This window comes from Ammospiza nelsoni, chromosome 14, assembly GCF_027579445.1.
Source record: "Ammospiza nelsoni isolate bAmmNel1 chromosome 14, bAmmNel1.pri, whole genome shotgun sequence".
NCBI lineage: Eukaryota > Metazoa > Chordata > Aves > Passeriformes > Passerellidae > Ammospiza > Ammospiza nelsoni.
Genome location: NC_080646.1, coordinates 6164384 through 6176518, shown reverse-complemented (window position 1 = coordinate 6176518; position 12135 = coordinate 6164384).

Sequence of the window (12135 nt, the reverse complement as noted above, 5' to 3'; positions counted from 1 at the left end):
TGGCAGTATATTTCAGTTTAACTATGTGTGCAAAATGCTCATTTGCTTGACTCTGCAATTTCAGAGTTTCACATAATGATCCCTTGTTCTTCTGCTGCAAGAACAGCAAATAATTGTTTCCTACTCACCTTCCCTCTGGCACACTTTGCTGCAGCTCCAGTTCTCCCCAGATTTTTTGGTGTAGCTGTGCTGTCGTGTGAGCAGGTTGATTTAGCTGTGCTTAATCTACCTGGTGCAGGTCCCAGTGAGCTGTGACAGTGGAGGGATGTGGAGGGTGCCATGGGTCAGTAGACTGAGAGTTTGTGCAGCAAACAGAGCTGTCTGTTCCATGGGACCTCCACTATGTGCATTAAACCTGGCGCAGATGTGTCTCCCAAGATTACAGCCTATCTGAGATGGGACAGCATTCCAGTTCAAGGAGTCACCCTTTCAGTGGTGGGGTCTGGCCTCTGAATGTCTATTAGTGTGACTAAAGGTGAGCTGAAGGCCCAGCTGATATTGGAAGGCTTGGGCTGGATATTGAGTGCAAACAGCATCTCAAGATGGGAATTGGATGCTTTGAAAACCCCTAATTTTCACAAGTCCCTGACAACTCTGAGCTGACCTCCAGCTTACTTTAAAAATGAATCCAGCCTGGAAGGACTCTGCCAGCACACAGCCTATTGTTGCCACCACTTTTCCTTCCTGTACAATACCAAGAAGAATTAAAGACCCTAGGTAGGTTTTTTTTTTTGCCCCAAACAATCATATATAATACATAGTGCAGCAGATTGAAATTCTGCTTGCCTGCTTTGGTATTGTCAGAAAGATCGCTGAAATCAACCCTTACTTTGCCACAGAGCAGAGGCAGCCTCAAAATACAGCAATTTGTGTTGTCACCCCTGGAGTTAAATGCCTTCAGAGAGTGAGGGTAGCTCAGGGCTGAACCCATCCTGAGTCTCAGCTGGAGAAGCCAGTCATGAATCATCAGGGCCTAATGAATGCTGTGCTGAGGATTATGCATGGATGCAAGAGGCAGCATCCAAATTCTCCACCAGAAATGAGCTGATTGCTTTCAATTTCTCATTCTTGTTTGTTGGTTTGGGGGTTTTTTTCCACCCTTGAAACATGCAAATTAAGGGAGTTTCCCCAGCCTCAGAGTTCAGAGAACAGCTTTTATGTTGGGACCTTGGTTATGACATTTGATTTGGCAGGGCAGCCTCACCTGATGCTAACTTTTTGTAACGGCAAAATACAGACTTACAATGAGGTCACTAAGCACTAAAATTTCTGTTCAACTTGTCACCTTTAATTAAATCATGTCATGTATTTGGAGGAATAGCCAGTTCCAGCACAGACCCTTTGCAGGGATTTTTTCCAAATACAAGACCATTAGACAAATGGTTTCATTTTATGCCAGCTGAGCTTTTTCCTCAGAAGAAACAAAGACAAGAGAGCTTTTTGTTTCTCCTAATTGTGGGCATGGGAAGGCACTGGAAATGACGTGGTACCACTGGGCAAGGCATGAAATGTGAGGCTGGCACCTCAGAGAGGATGCTGGAGAAGGACACGGTCTCTAATCATGTAGCACCTTTTCCCTTTGAATAGAGCAGGGAAATTGTGAGTGGAGAATTGCCCATTGTTTCTGTGGTTCATCTGATTCTGTCTGGTCTGGGTCATCCTGCTTTAATCTCCAGGGGTTTTGTTCCTTCCAGTTACAGGGTTATGTCCACTTCCATCAGGTATAAAACTATTCCTTCCTTGACTTCTCCCATTTGTCTCAGATACATTTGATTCCATCTAACCCTGACAGTGATTATTTCTCTTCCTTTCTCTAAAGGAAAATGCAAACAGAACCATCTAGGAGCCAATATAGGCAGAGAAGATGGGATAAGAAGGATATTAAAGCCCTGGAATAACAAAGGAGAGAGCTCAAAGCTAATGTCAGAGAGGCAGAGACATTATTCCTGTGACCTTCTCTCGCCATCTTTGCTTTGAGTACTTCCCAAATTCCTCTCAGCTGTGGTGGGCGAGTCCCTTGTCACTCCTCAAACATCAGCAGTGTTTACCAAGGACCACTGTGGCTCAGAGGGATGGCAGAAGGTCTTGGAAGTAAAGCAGCTGTCCTCTCATCACAGCAGCATCCTGGAAAAGGGGTGGCATCCTCGATGCTGAGGGGAAGTCAAACAACACCGACTTCCATCAGGAGCAGAACATCCTTATTTGTTACAAGGAAGAAAAAAATAAAATCCTCTTTAGCCACATCAGCGAAGTGATGGCCAAGTGTTCTCTTTAATCCTCCTTAATCATGGTGTTGCTGATTAACATTTGAATAGAGCTTCTAATTAGAAAGAAGACACACAGACAATCTCACCCTGCTGAGGAGGTGAATTCTCAGCTCCTACCACTCATTCCTGCATATGCTGCCCTGATTAGGGCTTGAATAGGACAATGATTAAAGAGGCCACTGCCACCGTGCAACCTCTCAGTAGCATCGCTGCGTTCAAGGATTTATTTTCAGCTGAGACTTGAATAAATGTTTTGCAAATTTGAGCCACTCCTTCGGAATGGGAAGAGCTTTTAAACACTTCTGAAGCACAATTCCATCTTATTCCTGGTTTTATCACACTGATCTCCACCTCTGTAGAACATGCCCTGTTTGACCATAATGTGTTTCAATTAGGATGGTGGTTTAAGCATATGTATTTTACTTGCTCATCTCTTTCATTATTCAAAAAGCAGTTGAAGCCTGGTGAAAACCTGGACAGTGTGCTATTGAAAAATCACTTCTACTTTCTTGAGTGAAGTGTTTTTTTCAAGTTCTTCCATCCATTATATAATTTATTTTGCTTGTTAATTTGCATTAGGGCTAACCAAAGTCAGGGCTGCTGTGTGAGGAACTATTTGCATTCAAAGAAGATGATACTCACAGTCTCCTAGGAATTTCTGATGCCTGCTTCTGTCAATTACATCAATCCACTTAGAAAGACAGCATTTCTGTGCCTAACCACATTACAGAGCTGGGCAACAACATGATCACAATTGACCTAAGTCTTGCTGGGCATGGGTGTACAGCCACCTGCTCACCAGGCCCTCCTGGTTACAGAGCAATGAATACATACAGGTGAATCCCTGTAATGTCCTAAGACATTACAGCCCCTGGCTGCTCTGCTGCCTCTCTGCTGCCAAAGCTCAGCACCTCAGCCTCCTCTGCTACAAACCTGCCTCACACATGGCAATGGTGGCTTTGGAGCCTGCCTGGGTGCAGCTGAGGTCCCTGTGTGAGGGTGTTCACAGGGGTCTCAGGATGAGGGAAGAGATGAGGATCTGACTCCGTGTTTCAGAAGGCTGATTTATTATTTTATGATATATATTACATTAAAACTATACTAAAAGAATAGAAGAAAGGATTTCATCAGAAGACTAGCTAAGAATAGAATAGGAAAGAATGATAACAAAGGCTTGTGGCTTGGCTCTCTGTCCGAGCCAGCTGACTGTGATTGGCCATTAATTAGAAACAACCCAATGACAACAATCACAGATGCACCTGTTGCATTCCACAGCAGCAGATAACCAATGTTTACATTTTGTTCCCAAGGCGTCTCAGCTTCTCAGGAGGAAAAATCTTAAGGAAAGGATTTTCCATAAAAGATGTGTGTGACACCTGTGCCCTTCAGAGGAGGGGCCAACACCCTGAACTACCACAGAAACATTCATATAAACCCATCTTCATATAAACCCATCTTTCAGGTGCCTTTCCCTCCCAGACATGCTGCTTTAGAAGGGTGGGAGACCTCCTGCAGCTCAATGCATTGTGAGCTTATTTTTTCCTCTAGACATTAAGTTAGATAAAGAAGATGGAGAGTGTTTTGTGGCCTGCAGCACGTGGAATGGATCTTTTTAGGCCCTTCTGCACTAAATTCCCTTTGTTGTCCTCATTTTTTTCCCAAAGAGAGCCACAAAAATCATCCTTCTTTCAGAATTAAAGGCATTGTCATTAATGGAATCAGGACAATATTTTCCATCCAGGTACCCAAAATTATGCTTTGTGACAGAAGTGGACTCATTATGAGGAAGGCAGTGAGCTTTTGTATCTTGGAATCATTACCAGGCTGTGTGGAACAGAGACAGGAACAGGTGAAAAGGGAGAGGCAAAGCTTGCAGTGTAAGATCAATGATGTGATTCAACTGTGGGGAAGAAGAAGAGAGATTTTACATAAAGCTATGGTGAAAAAAAACAATCTCAGAGAGATGCTTCACTTCAGAAAAGCCTTTTCTGTAGAGCTGGGCTATAGTCACCTAAATCTGCAAAAAGGCAATTAGCCAGGGTTTTTAAATTTATTAATTTATTTTTCATCTCATCACAAAAGTAGAAACTCTGCTCTGGTGCTCACCAGGACCTGCCAGGTACACACTTGTGTTTATCTGATAGAGAGACACTGGTCCCTTGGCCTGGTCCATCTCTTGGGGCCACAGGATCTCCAGATGGCCTTAAAGGCCTGCAGCTGTCAGGGCAAAATGGAAAATTGTTCAACTGATTGGGCATTTAATGTCCCACAGCAACAGTAAGGGAGTGGGGAAGAGAAGAGAAGAGAAGAGAAGAGAAGAGAAGAGAAGAGAAGAGAAGAGAAGAGAAGAGAAGAGAAGAGAAGAGAAGAGAAGAGAAGAGAAGAGAAGAGAAGAGAAGAGAAGAGAAGAGAAGAGAAGAGAAGAGAAGAGAAGAGAAGAGAAGAGAAGAGAAGAGAAGAGAAGAGAAGAGAAGAGAAGAGAAGAGAAGAGAGAAAAGAGAAAATAGAGACACAATTTGTTGTAAGACCCTTTCTGAAGGAAGAAGCAAAATGATGTGGCACCCTCCCACACTTAGAGCTTATCTGCAGGAGCTGAGTTCACACCCTCCAGTAATGATCATCGTATAAATGCAAAGCCATCTCTGTCATTCAGCAGCTGTTCCCTGGATTTCAGGATAGTTAGCTCCTATGGGCTAGAGAGTGACAGTTCCTGTACAAGTAGAGCAGGAAGACAAGTAAAAAGGCCTCTCCTCCATCCCTCTCTGTGCCCTGAGAGCTTCCCAGCTCTGCTAATTGTACCCAGGCTTCCAGCTCTGGGACTGCTCTTCTCAGTAGCCAAGATGAAATAGAGTTTAGAGAGACCACAATACACTGGAAACATTCTGACCCCTTCCAGAGCTGCTCTTGGGGAGATAACACTCATCAGCACCCCCTGCCCAGAGAGGTCCTAATAACCTCCCTGAGGCAGGTGAACCACCCTTGATGTGTGAGGGCAAGAGCTGCTGAGTCCTGCGCTCAATTCCTCAGCAATGTGGCTTTGGGAACCCTGGTGTCCCTTTTTGAAAGTCAAAATTCTCAGTGACTCCTTTCCCCTTCTGCTAAATTCCTGCCGTCCCAGCTATTCTGGGAGTGTGCCCTGTCAGGACCAGGGGCTATTCTTGGACCACTCTGCTGATCACGCCCAGCAGCAGCAGCAGCCTGCTCTGACAGCTCCTGCTGTTCCAGGGCATGGAAAGGCAGGCAGGAATAATTTCCCAAGCCAAGGCAACGTGAGGAGTGAGTGCTGTGGCTCTCTCTGCTCAGATGGTGTAGCTCCAGAGAGAGGCAGCTCAGATACGGCAGCAAGGCAGGGAGAGTGAGTCTGGAGTTTAATGCCTCTGAAGGAGAAAAACAGCAGTTGAAAAATTGATGTAGCAGTGAGAAGTTCCTTGCTTCCAAGCAGGAATTAGGAGTAGTAGAAATTAGGAGTTTTTCAGGCATGTGATGAGGTGCAAGGTCTCTGTCTTAACTCCTCTGCACCCACTATGCATGCAAAGATGTTTAATGACAAACTTGCTCACTTTAGACAGGAATATATTTCCAGCCCATGCTAGCAGGGAACCAAATTACTGCCCATGGTAGCAGGAGGAGGCATGAAATAAATTGGTCAAGGGAAACCTTACTTTTAAAAGCCAAAAATAACATGGTATATAATGTAAAGTTCAAAGTTGAGCATTGAGGCTAGGGACTCCTGTGCAGTATAAATTCAGTGTCATAAAAGAGCAAGAGTGGAGCAAATTGCTGCAAAATGCAAGACCTGGTAAGTAGCAGCAGGATATTGAAGACAAAGCTCACAAAGTGATTTTAACAGGTTTTGAAACCTGCTGCCATAGCTTGTTTTCAATTGCTGTGATTTTATTTGGGCTCGTTAGAGTGTCAGATGCTCGGGCTCTCTGCGGAGGTAAGGGTGTATTCAGCTTATGCTCATGCTACAACCAAATCAACAATAACCTAATAAATGATAACTAATAAAAACCAAGGTTTAATTATGTGAATCTGTGAGCATGTTATGAACAGAGCAATCCTCCCAGGAGCAGAGGCAGCCAGAGGAAAGATGAAAGTAGAGGATGTGCAACTAGTGTTAAAAAGCTGCTTTGCTGCCATTTCATTGAGCTCCTTGGGTATGTGTGTGTGCCACGATCCACTTGGCAAATTGCTCTGTACAAGACACTAAAAACACAATAAAATTCCTTATAATGTCTGGATCAGGATTATAGGTACCCAGAGAGACAGCAAATGTGTGCACCTCAACACAAGGGAGCATTTTTGGTTAAATCCAAGTGCAGTGAGTCCTCTTGTCTCAGAGCTCTGGTGCATAGAGGAGGATAAGATTCTCTCCAAGCTCTGGTTCATAGAGGAGAACAAGTTCTCTTGTCTCCAGGCTGGGTGCACAGAGGAGGATAAGATCATTTTGCTCCAAGACAGAGAAAGGCATGAGAGCCCATGCTTCCAAGTGCCAGCCATGGGAAGTGTGATTGCCAGGCTCTGGCATTTCAATGTACCCTTTTATGAAGAGAAAAGTGATTAGAGAAACCCCAGGAGGTCCTGGCAGTCATTAAAGCTGGATCTAATGGCAGGAAAAGATGGAACCAACATTATTGTGTCAGGTTTGTCTCTCTGAGCCCACTTGGGCCATAGGCTGAGCTTTACACAAGCAAGAAGCAGCAGCTCTGGTTGTTGCTTCACGGCAGCCAGGCTGGCCAAGTGGTCCAGGCTCTCCCAGGCCTGCCTGCTTGGCTTCCATCAGGGAAGGTGACGTTTTATTCCCCACCACTTTTCCAGGGATGCTTTCAAACCTAATTAAGCTTAGCGTTATCATTGTTTTTATCACATTAAGATCCCACTTGGCTCTCAGCAGCACAGACCACAAAGTCAACACTGCATCTTTAAACAGAAACAACAGATTTTGGTTCAATTAAAAATTCATTAAAATGTAAATTACTTTGTAGGGTTTTTTCCTTCTAATGCCTGTTCAGTGTGACACTCTAATGGCACAAAGCATTAAGGGGAGGTTAACTGGCAGCACAGAGACAAATTGCTCTCCATATACTCACCTGCTCAAGTGATCTTGGAAAAGAATTTAACCCTTTTCTCTTACCCACAGGGGTTTCTATCTTATCCCAATTGTTCATGATCTCTCTTTGTTGTAAAACTATCACAGAATGACAGAATGGGAAGGACCTTAAGGATCATCTCATTCCAGCCTCCCCACCATGGTCTGGAACACCTTCCACTAAACCAACTTGCTCAAAGCCCTGTCCAACCTGGAACTGTCATGCTTTCTTATATCTACACTGAATCACCTTATCCTGCAGCTCTGCTTTCCCTTTTCCTCTGCAGTTCTTCAACAGCTCTCAGGGAATTTTTTTCCCCAAGATGACCTATCCTAAAAGCCAACTGTTTCCTGCCAGACCCCTGCTAGATGTGCCAGAATAAACTTCCTGCCTGTTTCCCTTCCAGTGGCTGCACAAGATATGATGATTTAACCACATACTTATTAAATAATTTGTTGCTTCTAATGCTCTATGAAACCACGTGTGAGCATTATTATTATTATTAATATTATTATTATTATTTTCCTTATCACAGTAAACTCAGTCGCTAGTGCAAGTTCATTAGGTGTCGTTAATTGCTAACAACATATTCAGAACGTATGGTAAACGCAATTTAATTGAGAACTAATTAACTTGTTATAGTTATCTCATTACATGCCAATTAAACTTTTCAACATTCCTTTTCAGTAGATAAAGGAACAGTTAAAATCCCAGGGACCAGCTTCTGAGCTGGGGTAAGGGGGGCAGCTCTGCTGCCTTCATCTGTAATGCAGTTACTTTGCTTCTTGCATTTTTGTTAGATTAAGGGAAGCCAAGGGAGTTCAGGTTAATTTAGTGTGTCTCTGAAGAGACTGAGAACTTGGAATTAAAAAAAGAAGAAGCCTCTGATGGTGGGTTTGTGTTTTGTGAGAGGATCTGAAGGACTCCTCAGGAAATTCTGCTCTGTGGCTGAATCAGTCTGAGGTTTTTGGTAAACCAACCTCCAGCTTTAACACACCTGCAGACCAGAGGGGGGAACAGTGGCACACTGCACCAGACTCAGAGTCCATGCCAAGGCATCACAGCTTTGGACTGGCATCATTTCAAGGGGCTCTCCCCAAAGAAGCCCAGCTGATGGCACACAAGAGAGCTCATGGCAGTGTGATTGACTGCACCTGCCCCCCACCAGCTCTGTCATCAAATCACATTTGTCCACCTCAGGTTTCTGCCCTCTCTCTGCACGAAAGTGTCAAGCAAACAAAGGAGAGGGAAGTAATGGAGGAAAAAAGCAGAGCCATGTGAGTAAAAAGTGCTTCCCAAAGCCACAAAATAAGCAGCTGGGGAAAACTGGGAACTATATCGCCTTTAATCTCTAAGATAAACAGGTTCAGTCATTTTAGATATTACAGGAACATCTGTGGCTTTAAAAAAAAATACAAAAATCAACCTGTAGCTGAGCCATTAGGTCCACAGTATCACTGTAATGCTTCCGTCAAACTGAAATGAAAATCTTTGAAAGTGAGAAGATTTCAAGAGGCTCTTATTAAAGTGAGAGGTGACTATTCTGGCACTATTGAAAGTCACTGTGACAGGTTTGATGATTAATTTCTGGTTTATTCACTCACTGAGACAAATTTGTGAGAAATTTGGAAAATACGTGAAGGGACAAGTGGGCGAATCCACAAAGCTCTGACCTCAGCAGCTTCCCCACATAAAGGAGCTGCATCTATGGGGTGGGAGAGAATTCCAAGAGTGCTCCTGCCCTGCCACTGTGCCACATACTGAGAGCCACTGAAGTGAATCACAGCAGTTTGGGCTCAAAACCTTTTATCAGGGTGCAGAATCATCTCAGGGTGTTGGTTCCCCCACACTGAGCAAACCGCGCTCTGCTGGAGCAAGGATTTATGGAAAAGTGTCAGGGAAATGAAGAAAGAGCAGGGAGGCAGAACGAGCTGTTTTGCATCCTTCAAGTGAAGGAGGGAGCTGCCTGTGAAGATGAACTTTAATTTAAACCACAGGGAAGAAGAGTGCTAATGCAACACCCACCTCATGCAGCTTTTCCAATAAGGGCTATAATACAACAGAAGCAGCTGAAGAGGCTTTTCTCATAGAATCTTCTAACTAACTTTGTAAAGCCAGGAAAGCACAATTCTGGAGGTCTTTCATGTTCATAATGTGCTGAATCCAAATATTTACAGGCATCTTCTATAACCACTGCTGTTTAAATAAAGAGCACTCCTCAAGTGGGAAGGGTGAGTGTGATGTAGTGTAATGGAGGCTATTAGTACATACCAGAAGCCTCAAGAATTCTCCAGCATTTCTATCCAGGATGTGCTAAGACGGCAATACTTGCATGGTGGATGTGTTTTTACTGTGTGCTTTTATGATGTTTTCATTATATGCTTTTATTATGTGGTAATAAGCTGCTAGAATGGAAACAGGAGCTATAAAGTTTGATTGATTGTTATATTCCCATATATAAACGGAGATTATTTTTTTTTTCCACTAGAATCTATGAATGACAGATAAGTTTGATTGAGATGCAAGTCCAAGCATTAAGTCCACTCCTGGACTAATCAAATCCAGCTCCTGAAATCAAGTCAATGCTGATGGAATCACAGAATATGCTGAGCTGGGAGGAACCCACAGGGACCATCAAGGTCCACAGGGTAAGCCCAGTGATGCTTCTGAGCTTTCCTCAGGCCTGGAGAGGCAGCTGGGACACTTGGTGCTCTGTGTGTCCCCACAGATCTCCAGGAGCTCAGGCCACCAGGGTTCTGAAATCCCTGAGGCTGAAGCAGGAGCTAAATTCAGAAACCAAAGAGGGTGTAACAAGGCTCTTGTTTAAGATCCTATTTCTGATGAGGTTTAATTTAGACAACAGAGCCAAGAGCTCTAAAGTGACACTGTGTTCTCATTTAGGGATTAATATTTTTGTGATGAGCAAGGTTTGATGGATGCTGCAAACACCTCATGTTCCCCCTGCTCTCCCCATGCACTGAGCTGCTCCAGGACCCACTGACTGCACCATCCTGGTGGAATCAGGCTTCACTCCAGTGGGATGTGAAGGAGAACCCCTTTGATAACTTCTATTTACAGTGGCCACAGTGATGGGCTCTTCCCCAGGGTAAATCCTCGTGCAGTCCCCTCCTGTGATACTGTGCTTTATAAACCTTCCAGAGCAGGGATTTGTCAGGCTGATGAACATTGCATCTGGTTGCAGCTGACACAGATTCTTCTTTTTTTCTGCTGTACTGGAGGCCTATTCCCTGCAATGCTCCTTTGGTTGTTCACCTACCCTGGACAGAGCAGCTCACTGTGAAACACCTCTCAGGCACCTCATCCCACACAGAGCCTTTTCTTTTACGCACCTGAGAGGGCTGTCAGCATCCAAAATTCCCTGCTGAGGCTTTTGAAGTTGCTGTTCAGCCCAGGAGTGAGGCATGGTGAGGTGTTTGCAGGGAGAGGAAACACCCTTTGCTTTCAAGGAAGCAAACCCAAGAATCATCCTGTAATTTATTTATAGGAAGAAACAAGGGAAATCTTTGGTGTTCCTCCAATAAACCTCTCCTCTTGCTTGTCTCAAACCATTCAAAAGCCTTGCAAGGACTGGAAGCATTTCCCCATCCTCTGTAGGTTCTGTGCTTTGTACTCCTGCTTGCTAAATATATGCCAGCACATATCCACCACTTACTGCAGCATGCAGGCTCATGATCTTTGCATGGCTCCTTCCCCTCTAGGACTGCCATAAATAAATCACTAGGTCAGGGAGGCTGCTACATGCCTGTGGTCTCTCTCCCCCACACTGGTTCTTTTTCTCTCTGTTCCCTCCTCCTGCATTTGTGCAGAGCATTTCATCCTGCAAGGAGTGCTCCCTGCAGCCCCCTCTCCAGAGGCTGTTCTGTGCTAGGTGTGATCTGGCAGCAGATCATTCACATTCCTCATCACACCGGACACTAATGATCCCAGATCAGAGCAAAAATCACATTTTGGCACGAGCTTCACTAAAGTTTTCCCTCCCAGGGAATGTGCTCGCTGAGCTGACAAATCAGATTCCCAACAGAGGAGGGTTTTGGAGCGCGTGGTGCTGCACAGCCAGGAGCAGGTATTCAAAAATCCCAGTTTGGAACCCAGAAGGGAAGTATGATCTTGAAAATATCCTCTCCTGGCTGCTCCTAATGTGATTCGGGTGTTTAAGAGGTTTTTGGATCGATATAAGTGCTCCTTTCTTGGTGTTGGTCACCAAGAGATGAGTTCTAGCCAAGAAGTTCTGTTCTTGCTTCACAGGAGGACCTAACCTGGGGGCCATGCTCTCCGTGTCCCTTCTGGCTGGAGCTCTCCAGGGGAAATCCTTCTGCCCTACTTTGCTCTTTCAAAATTCCCTTCATTTCAAAGCCCGAGCAATTCCCTCGGCAGCTCTGCCCACCACAAAGGACAAGAAGGATGAGAAATATTAGCAGAAAAGAGAAGGAAAAAAAAGCATTTATTATTGATGGGGGGCAGAACGACAGTCACTGCAGTTACAGAAATCAAGCGCCTTTCTAGAGCTGAAATGAGGCTTCACATTAAAGGCCTTTTGCACAGCAGTTTTTTAGCTGTTAGCAAAAGGTGGAGAGAAGAAAAAGTTACATTCTTAATGTTTCCCTTTTAGGTTTTGTCATCTTTGCTAAATGGAACATATTGTCAGATCTCGTGTTTTCCTGGCAGAAGAGATCTCATTTGCAAAGGACCATGTGTGCATGAGAATTTTTTTGTTCCTTTTCTTTTTTTGGTCGTTTTAATTGCTGTTGTAACCT